The sequence below is a fragment of the Quercus suber genome, unplaced genomic scaffold (genome assembly GCF_002906115.3).
Source record: "Quercus suber isolate HL8 unplaced genomic scaffold, Cork oak 2.0 scaffold_741, whole genome shotgun sequence".
In the NCBI taxonomy this organism is placed as follows: domain Eukaryota; kingdom Viridiplantae; phylum Streptophyta; class Magnoliopsida; order Fagales; family Fagaceae; genus Quercus; species Quercus suber.
This window is the reverse complement of record NW_027070179.1, coordinates 53,184-64,304: the sequence shown is the minus strand read 5'-3', so window position 1 is coordinate 64,304 and position 11,121 is coordinate 53,184.

Here is an 11,121-nt window from a genome sequence, read left to right as displayed (position 1 = left end):
TTGGGCTTCCCCGGCTTAACTACCACATCTTTTACTTTTGGGTTTATTGGCCTTTGAACCAATCCCATTTACTAATTCCTTTCTTTGGCTCTTCCGGCCCATTTTTGCTTTCTTTCTATTTCTTATGATATCCATGGGCCCACCATTTCATTCTTTGGGCTTTCTTGGCCTGTTTGCTTGCTTTGGAACCACTTTGTTATTTTGTGGGTTTGTGGACCATTATTCTTGCCATTTGGACTTTAATGGTTTTTACTTTGCTAATTTTTCTTTCTTCACCCATTTTTCATATTGTTTGGCTTTTTTTTTTTTTTTGTCATTGGGCCCTTTTGCCAAAATAGGCATCAACATTTAGCCCCTTGGGCATATGAACTGCTCTTGCGGTTCATAAGCGAACCAAAAGAAAAAAAAAAAGTTTTTTTTTTTTTTTTTTAACAGTAGGTCCCGTCTTATTTTATTTCTTGTTGTGAATAGTGTTGTCTCTTCAAATTTTCCAGTTTAGCAGTTATTTTGAAATACAGGCTCTGCTTCATTAATACAATGCTTCTTTTGGTGATTGACCCATTGCATCCTTTGACGTCATCTTTATTGTCATTAGTACTTAAACTCATTCCCTTTCCATCATTCGCTCAAAATGTCTATTCATTCCTTTTCCTTCATCGTGTCTTTTTTCTTAAAACATCCCCACCAATCCACTCCGATCAAATAACTCGTCATGACACTAACGAAAGGCGAGGGTTCTTCTCGTTGTAAGGGAAAAGATATTGCCTTCACTGATCCTCCTGCCAAAACCATGGGCGAAGATGCTCCTCTCTCCTAATCAGAACGCTCCAAGGAAGAGGAAGGGGGTCGCGACCCAAACAGCGAGTGAGCTCCCCTCATCGATCTGTGGTATGACACCCACATCCATTTCCCGGTGGTCTTCGGTGATTACTTTCCTTTGCCACTAGGCCGCGTGTGGCTCTCCATTTGCCGCCGTGACACAGAGGTGTCTTAGGCCCCTTTGGCTTCCTCGATCCCCGATCCCCGATCTTGATATACGCCAAGAAACTTCACTTCCCACGTCCATCCTCTTCGAATTTGGGTTGGGTACCTCTTTGGGTTGAAAGGAATGGGTAGATGAAGAGTTGTTTGATACGGGTTTCATGGCGGCGTTGCAGCAGGCTGACGTGTTGAAGGCTATTGTTTCATCGTGTTGCTTGTTCAACTATAGGGACTTGTTCAACCTTCGTCATTTAGTCTGACGATGGTGTAGCGTCACCCATACCTTCTTCCTTTCTTGGGTGAGATCACTATGACCTTGGAGGATGTAGCGAATTAACTGCTGTTGCCTATTCTCGGTGATGTAGAACCGAGTAATATTAAGCTTTCTCCCGAGGAGGAGGCTGTGGAGGCCGAGTTAAAGAAAGGGATGAGTGGCAATGTGAAGTTATGGCATTGGGTTGGGGCTTTCTCCAAGGCTTCTGATGTAGTCCGTCTTGCGGCCTTTGTTGTGTTTTGGCACTGTGAGTTCATCTTTAGCTCTCACCCTCATTATGCTATAAAACCTCTTTATTTTCGATTAGCCATAAATATTTCTGTCGGGGCGAGTCTGCCATTGGCCCCTATGTTTCTAGGTCATTTGTACGTGTAGTTAGACATTTTGTAGAGTGATGAGAAGTAGGTAAGCTCATACCATATAGTTACTACTTTTGCCCATAGTACCATTTTGCAGCTGATGGAAATAAGTATGTGTGTAGTGGAAAATTAATTGACGGATCTACTTCATTCTCAATCTATAAGAGAGCGTACCTTGAAGCGGTGAATTTCAAAACAAAGATCGAAGCACTTGGGAATACTCTTAATCTTCACTCCAATTCCACTAACGCCTAAAAAGTGTGGACTCTCAATTAGTTACAAAAGGAGAATTAAAAGAGTGACTTACACTCTCATACACACCACTTTTCAATGATGTTTTTTCACACCTAATAATTCTGTACGTTTTTCCTTTTGTATCCAACCCATTATCTAATCGGGCTGGCCTTTTGGGCCTTTACAATTGGGCTTAAGTATATGGCTTGGAGTGGGACCAAAAGGGACCAATAAGACATTAGCTTCAATGGGCCTTGGGCTTTTCTGTCAACTCTTGATAAGTCCAAAGTTACCATAAAATATATTTAATACCACTATATAAATATAGTTGCACTCTAGGTTTTATCTATAAATTATATCCCAAGATTTTATTGTACATGTAAACCCCTTCATTAAATATTCGTAGTAATACAAAGTCATAAATGTGGACTAACACTTTGTAGATTACTACATCTTAATCCTTGAGTGCCCGGTTTAATCCTGTTAAGTTATTCATCATATATTTATGAAATCCAATTTCATAAATATATACTTTAGTAATTTCTTACCAAAGTGGTTAGGCCTAACTCTCTGAATAACAAACCCATTAAACTTATTTCAAGAGAATATTTTATATCTCCGCTAAGAGACTATGAATTCCATCTTGAGAATATATGTTCCATCAACACTAAATGTGATTGCCCAACATACTGAAGTTTTGACCGTTACTTTAGATCTCACTCCTGATATATCAAGGCAGCCTACGCTTCATGATCAAGTCCATTATTCTCTCATGATTAAGAGTTCATGCAAATATAAGTCGTGAGATTTATTATTCATTTGACAGTCCTTAGAAGAATAATAAATCTCACAGCGGTCCAATTCAACATGTCTTAACTTTTAAAACATATCAACACATCAACTAGAAGTCTCCACTTCTATGATCAAGACAAATCATCGTAGTTGATATGTTAAATTCTTCGCATATGAAATGCCCAATTCATCACCGACTCCGAACTATAGTTCTGAGTTTACAAAGAACTTGTTACAATTATTTCAGATAATAATAACAAAACAACTTTATTTAACACAATATTAAGTCATACATAATGTCACACACAATGTCACACTTAATATCATAAATAACATCATATAATAGGATTTAAGGGCACTAATCCTAATAGCAGCATCTGCTATGGGAGCGTTGTGCTAGGCACTTGCTAAGTGCAAGTCTATCCGTTTTTTCAAACCATTCCTATCCGAAGGTTATTATTGATTTTTGTGATCATTTTTATCTGATTTTCCATCAGCTTAACATTGGGTTGTGTTGAAGCTGTTTGGGCATCTTGCCATTGAGTTTTTTGATAAAGGAGTTGCCTTTTATTGAAGGGTATACAAGAATTTGGGCACTGGCTTTATATGTACTGATTCGGTTATAGGCCCCTTTACTAACATTGTTGGGACCATCACCCTGTTGATTTCCTTTGACGAGAGGGGGATTACGTACTTGGCAGCCACTAATGCTGGCTGGCTACCTTACCTTGCTGATGAGGGCATCCGCTTTGCACACTATTTTGCCAGCAAAGTGAGGAGGCAGTTTGGGTTGGATAAGGACATACCTGATGATTTCTTTGCCATTCTAGAGACTGCTACTTTTGTTCGATCATTCCTGCGGCCTATTGCTTTTGAGTTTTGGAGCAGACGTTCATAGTAGTCATTATTCTAGGTTCACAGAGAGAGGGTATTTACACAGCTGCGATGCATGGGTATTGGCAGGCTGTGATGACTTCATTTGAGCCGGAGTTGTTGGGTAGCCGTGGGTTTTTTCTCATTCCCTTTGATGTTCTCCATGCCATCATTTCTGCCAACCCGCGATTGTTGCTTCCTACCAAGTCTATGGCGGCATATGCTAGGAAGCAGAGTAGGTTTGCTATATTTGAGTGGCAAGCAAAGGAGAAGGGGTGGTACTTGTATGCTAGTGAGTACCCCATGAGTTGGGAAAAAAAGGTGAAGGTGGTGAACCTTCTTGTGCTTGTGAAGAAGGGCTCGGTGTCTCGGTCCGCTAAGCCCAAGTCTACCAAGAGAGGGGATGATTCTTCTAAGACTTATTCTGACATCGTTCCCTATGAGGGTGGTCTTCCTCCCATTGGTAACATAGTTCTTGAGGGTTCTCTTCCTCCTTCTGCTTGTACTTGTTCCAGCAGGCGCCCTACTACAAGCAAGCCTACGCCTTTCGCTCCACGCCATCCATGGATGCTCCTCCTTCTAGCAAGACCCACGGCGGTAAGAGAAAGACATCTCCACCACCTCCATCTGCCATTATTGAGAGGAGAGTATGTTATCTCTAACCTTGCTTTTTCTTTATTTTTTTCTTATTCATGGGGCCTTCCTACGGCCAACTCCACATATATACTTATGCGTCTCCCTCTTTTTTCTTCTCATTATTTCTTAGCAGTTTAAGCATAAGGAGGATACTTCTGCCACCATCCTATCTTACTTGACAAGCCTGAGTTGGAGGCACATTCCTTCTCTCTGCATGCATTCTTATTACCACATGTTGTCATGTGCTTCCTTTCTTCTTTTTCATTATTTCATTCTTTTTGCATGTTTATTTATTTCTTCTTTCTGCCTTAACATTCATCTTATTTCTTTCTCTTCTTCCCATTTTTTTTTTTGTTTTTTTTGTTTTGTTTTTAGGTTGATCCCATGCCCCTTTCTATTTATCATCCCATGAGTGGAGGTCCCTGCTGCTATGGGCACACCTATAGAGGGTTTCTTTGATGGGGTAGACATAATGGCTGAGGCCATGGGCTTTACTTCTATTGCTGTACAAGGAGCTCCTGCTGAGGCTCCAATTCCTTCACCTAGACCTGGCCTTGTTGAGGAGAGTACCTAGACCAAAGGGGTTGGTATGTCTATTCCTACTCCTGCTGAGACTCCTACAGTTCAGAAAGAAGTAACTCCTGCAGGTGCATCACAGGCTGGGAGTGTTTCTCTTGCTACTCTTCCTATCATCTTAGCCAGCGATCCTTTCGTTGCCCTTTCTCAATCCGTAAAGGATGGCCACTCCTTAATGGTCACTCCTTCATCCATTCCTAGTTCTTCCACCCATGGGCCTGACGTAGATTTGTCTTCTGATGAGGGATTTGAGGAGGCCCTTGAGGATTTCGAGGATGAGCCTGTCATGAGGAAGAGGGTTTCTGATTCTGATAAGGACGTTGAGCATGAGACCAAGGCCATGGTTATGTGTCTCTTGTCCTTGAAAGATCTTCTTTTTCTTTTCTTCCTGTCATTTCCTGGTAACAACTTCTAATAGCTCTATGGATCAATTTTCTTGGCTGAGGAGCCCAAAATTACAGCAGACACCACGATGCCTACAACCCCCACTTCTGCCACACCTGTAGCCCTCACTTCTACGGATCTTGGTACTTTTCTTTCTCCCCTATCTTCTCTAATCTTCATTATGGATTCATTCCTTCACTTTGTCTATCCCTTGTGAACTCTAACTGTACTTCATATTTCTTCACAGGTCTGACTCCTGTCGAGGTGGCTCTATCCTCTCAATTTGAGGTTGGAAGTAGTTTTTCCGTGCTCCTGATCTGGTGAGTGAGGCTGCTGCTTTCTTTATTCGATTTGACTAGTTCAAGACCAATGTTCTTGATCCTGCAAAATTCTGGGGTGTTAGAGCCCCTTATGTTGACTTGCACGATTTTTGGGTTCCTGGGGAGTGCATCTCTCATTTGGAGGCAATCTATAACAGCCGTGGGGACTTCATGTAGGGGTTTCTTTTTAGCCGATCCACGAGGGAGCACTTCCTCAAGCTATTGGGGAGCGTGATGAATGACATTGAGCATAACTTCATCGACACTGTGTTTACTGAGAGGATCCTGCAGTGGAGGGCTGCAGTTCAGGAGTTGATCAGAGTTGGATTTGCTGTGGAGTTCCTACTGGATCACCTGCGAGAGATTGCACGAGCCTTCTTTATGAAGAAGGTTTAGCCTGCTATGGACGCCAGAGATGCTCACATTGAGACTTTGAAGAAGGAGGTGGTAGGCTTAAAGGCATGTCGTGAGTGTCTCCTTAACCACTTTAGAGATCAAACCTTTATTTCAGGCCTTTGATTACATTATGTAGTTTTGTATTTCCTTTATTTTCTTTCCCTTTCGTCCTACCCAGTACGCTTCTTTATTTCTCTAGCACTTATTTGATAAGTCTGACATGACTTATATATTTTGGGTCTATAATCTATTACACTATATCTGCTATAACTATTACTATGATTATAATACAGTATGTTTTGCTAATACTTCATAGTCTTCATTACTTTTACAAATAGAAATACACTACAATACTTTTTTGTGACGCTATCCCTTACAAGGGTGGTCACATGGAGGAAAGAAAGAAAAGTAAACAAGATAAATGAATAACTGCATAATGTTTCTTATGAATAATAATGCTTTAACCATTTGCCATTAATAGGGTCCATTAGATTTTTTCCATTCATTTGAGCCAAATGGTAATATCCACTTGCATCTGCTTCCCTTACTACGAAGGGTCCCTTCGAAAATTTAGATGGTCTTGCCATAGCCTAATGTGGTCTGCTATTTTAAGTATAGGCTATCCTTCTACAAACACCCTTTCTTGGGTCGTCTTGCCATAAGCTTTAGTCATCTTTTGCTTGTATCTATGGCTACACGTTTGGGCTTCCTCCCTCTTCTCGTCTAATCCTTTCAAGCACTTGCATCTTTCTGCCGCTAAAACTCCCTTCTCCTTTTCTTTCTTTCGTGCTTGCATGACCCTTAAGGAGGGCATCATCACTTTAGCTCACTTTAGCTAGGCTCATTACCTCCATTCCATAGACTAGAGAAAAGGGTGAAAATCTCGTGGCAGACTTGGGTGAGCCTCAGTAGGCCCAAAGAGCGTCTGGCAGATGCGTTTGCTGATCCCTCGGTGTATTCCTGACTCATCTTGCTAATGATCTTGATGAGAGTCTTGTTTGTTGCTTCTGCTTGCCCATTCCCTTGGAGGTAGTAAGGTGATGATCGGTGGTGTTTAATTTGATAAAATTTTAGAATCTTTCGAAACTCACTATTGACAAATGGAGTGCCATTATCACTTATGATCCTTTGAGGTACCCTGAATCTAACAATTATATTCTCCTTGATGAAATTTGCCACGGCTCCTCATGTGGCCTTACGGAGTGGTATGGCTTCTGCCCATTTGGTAAAGTATTCCATAGCCATAAGGATCCATATGTACCAATGAGAGGGTGGGTTGACCGGTCCCACTAAGTCAAGACCCCAGGTATGGAAAGGCCATGGGATGACCATGCTATGTAAACTTTGTAGGTGAGTGTGAATTAGATTAGCCTGCACTTGGCAGCTGTGGCATTTCTTCACAAATTCTGCTATATCTTTCTTCATAGTGAGCCAATAATAACCCATCTGTAGCATGCACCGGCATAGCTTCTTCTTTCCTTGGTGCTCTCCGCATTCCCCTGCATGTACTTCCTTTATCATTTCCTTGCTTCTTCAAGACCCAGACATCATAATGGTCTCTATTATACCTTTTCTTAAAAAGGATCCCCTTAAGTAAAAAGTAGCGCACTACTAGCTTCTTAAGTTTATATCTTTCAATATGCTTCTGTGGTAGGACACCTTCTGCCAGGTATTGTATGAATTTGCTTCTCCAGTCTTCATTGGTGAACACAGCGTAACTTTCCTCCTTGTCAGTAGCCAAATGGCAGGCTTTGCACTGGGTTTGGACTAGGTCTTCATCCTTACCCATGCTGGCCAATAAAAACCCGCTCTCTGGAGTTTGTGGTAAAGGCTGATCTCGCCACAGAACCCACAAGTTCTGCCATGCACCTCTTTCAATTTTCTTTGGGCCTCTTTGTACCCTACACAGCTTGACAGGATCCCTCCTGGCATTCTGCAATACAATTCCCCTTTCATCAGGGTATAGTCTTTTAACGTTTTCAAGTCTGCTAGGTCTCCTTCTTTTAATAGGGCTTCCTTAATAGGAACCCTCTAGTTCTCTTCACATTCTTGCTTTTCCTGGAACCTCTCCTATAGTATTTCAACAATAGATTCCCTTCATTTTGTGACATCGACTCTAGTACTACTTCCTTCGAAGGCTATCTGTGAGCCCAAAGCAGCCAGTACGTCCACGTACCAATTCTCACTTCTTTGGGTGTGCTCTATCTTAAACATTGAAAACCTTTCTTCCATTTTCTAGGCCAATGTCTTGTACGGAGCCAACTTTGTTCTTTCAAAGAGAAAATCCTTTTGGCTTAGCAAACCACCAGGTTGGAGTCACCTATCACCTTCAAATGTTTGATCCCCATCTCGAGGGTTGTGGCCAACCTAGTGAGATAGGCCTCATAGTCTGCAGTATTTTTTAAGCACAGAAACTCCAATTTGAACGAGAGTGCCACGGTCTCTTCTCCTTCATGATAGAGGACTATTCCTGCACCTCCCGAGTTGGTCGTAGAAGAGCCATCGAACTTTATCACCCATTGCTCTTCAATTACTTTTGCCACGTCTACTTCCTTTGGAACTTCATCATCCAGCTATAATTCCTTTTCTCTTGAAAATTGTGCTAGCAAATTTGCTATGGCCTGACTCTTTACTACCTTTGATGTTCCTGCCTTCAAGTCATATTGTGATAGTTGTAACAACCATTGAGATATCCTCATGGAAAGAATTGAATGCCAGAGAAAAGCTTTAATCGCGTGAGACTTCGACATCAAGTATATCTTGTAGGCTAGGAAGTAGTGGTGCAATCTTTGTGATGCATATACTATTGCTAGACATCCCTTTTCTATTCTGGGGTAGCGGGACTCTGCATCCCTTAGAGCATGACTCACATAATAAATTGATTGTTTGACATCGCCCCCATCTTATTGAGCGATCAAAGCACCTATGGCATATGGGCTTTAGGCCAAATAAAGCAATAGTGGCTTTTTACGGATTGGGGCTAGCACTGTAGGGAGGTTTGTCATAATTTGCTGTAGTCTTCAAAAGTCTATCTACTGTGCCTCTCCCCACTCGAGGCTTTATCCTTTCTTGAGTTATTTGGTGAAGGCTGAGGTGATTAATGCTAAGCCTAGGATGAACCTCCGGATGTAAGAAACTTTCCCAGAAAAGTCTTCAATTCCTTTACTGTGGTGGATGGCTTCATGGTTGCTATGGCTGTGGCTTTGGCTGGGTCTACTTTTATTCCTCTGCTGTGGACCAAGAATCCCAGGAATTTCCTAGCAGACACTTCCAAAGCACTTTTGAGCGGATTCATTCTTAGCTTAAAAGGTTTGCATCTTTCAAACACCTTTCTTAATACTTTAACATGGTCCTCTTGTTTCCTTGACTTCACGACTATGTCATCCACATAGTCTTCCAGCTCGCGATGCATCATGTCATGGAATATGGCAGATATTGCATTTGTAAGTAGGCATCACAGTGTAGTAGAAATTACCTATGGGTGTTCGGAAAGCAGTTTTCTCTACATCTTTCGGCACCATTCAAATCTGGTTATATCCGCTAAATCCATCCATAAAGGAGAACATGGTGTTCACTGCTATAGAGTCTATTAGCAGGTCCATGTTGGGCAAACTCAGTTGAGGTTTCTGAAATCTACGCAGCATCTTATCTGCCAATTTTTCTTCTTTACTAGCTTGATGTTGGACAACCATCGCGGGTGCTGGATGGGTCTAACGAAACCAGCGGCCAACAACTTTTGCAATTCCTTCACTATCTGCTCTTCTATTTTGGTATGAAACACTCTAGTAGGCTGAGCCACTGGCTTAGCCTCGGAATCGACGTTGAGTGTATACACTACCAATCTTGGGTCTAGCCCAGGCATTTCGTTGTAGTCCCATGCAAAGACATCCTTGAACTCTTTCAACAATAGTATCAGCTCTAACTTTTCATCCTTTGACAATTTTGAGCTTATTGAAATGGGTCTTGGCTTCTATGGGTCGGTGCCCAAATCAATTTCCTCCAATTTCTCTTTTGTCGTTACCTGTGTATCATTTTCTGCTGTAACTTATTTTTCTCGTTCCGTGTCGCTTTCTTCTTCTAAATTTTCTTAGGCAATGCAGCACACTAGACTTTTATGTTGTGACCCTTGTATGGGACCCCCTTGCGCACTGCAAGTGGACCCCTTGCGCCTTCATAACTCGTAGACTATTCTACCATTAGGGGCCCGAACCTTGATGCATCATTGTGTATCACTTAGCTCCAAAGTGGGCGCCTCTTTCCTTTTCTTCCTCTATATTAGCAGCCCTCTCAAATTGGGCTTTGGGTCATCTTGAATATCCTCCCATCTAGGGACAAAGGTGCCTTGCGGTTCGGACACCGAGCTTTCATCGGATGGCACCCATTCATCATAAAACATGGTTTCTACTTGCTTGTAGGGTGATGGGTTTGCCACTATCCATATCATTTTGCCGTTCAACCTTCCTTTCACACATTGATGGTAGGTAGGCGCAAACAATCGGTGCTTATGCTGATGGAAATTAGAGATGAGTGCAGCGGAAAATAAGTTTTAAACGGATCTACTTCATTCGATATTGATAACACGTACTAAGTAAATTTCAGAATTTTGAGAACAAGAGATCGTACCTTGAAGCGGTGAATTTCAAAAACAAAGATTAAAGTACTCGGGAATACTTTTAATCTTCACTCCAATTCCACTAACCCCCAAGATGTGTAGTCTCTCAATTGGTAACAAAAGGGATGACTAGTGAGTGACAAAAACTCACATGCACACCATTTCAATGTTGTTTTTCACACTCTGAAAAATTTGAACGTTTTTCCCTTTGTATCTAACCAATTTATCTAATTGGGCTGGCCTTTTGGGCCTTACCAATTGGGCTTAAGTGTGTGGCTTGGAGTGGGACCAAAAGGGACCAATAAGACACTAGCTCCAATGGGCCTTGGGCTTTTCTGTCAACTCTTGACAAGTCCAAAGTTACCATTAACTATATTTAATACCACTATATAAATATAGTTGCACTCTAGGTCTTATCTATAAATTATATCCCAAGACTTTATTATACATGCAACCCCTTCATAAAATATTCGTAATAATACAAAGTCATTAATGTAGACTACCAATTTGTAAATTACTATATCTTAATCCTTGAGTACCCGGTTTAATCCTTTAATGTTATTCATTATATATTTATGAAATCCAATTCCATAAATATATACTTTAGTCTTACTAAAGTGGTTAGGCCTAACTTTCTGAATAACAAACTCATTAAACTTATCTCAAGGGAATACTTTATATCTC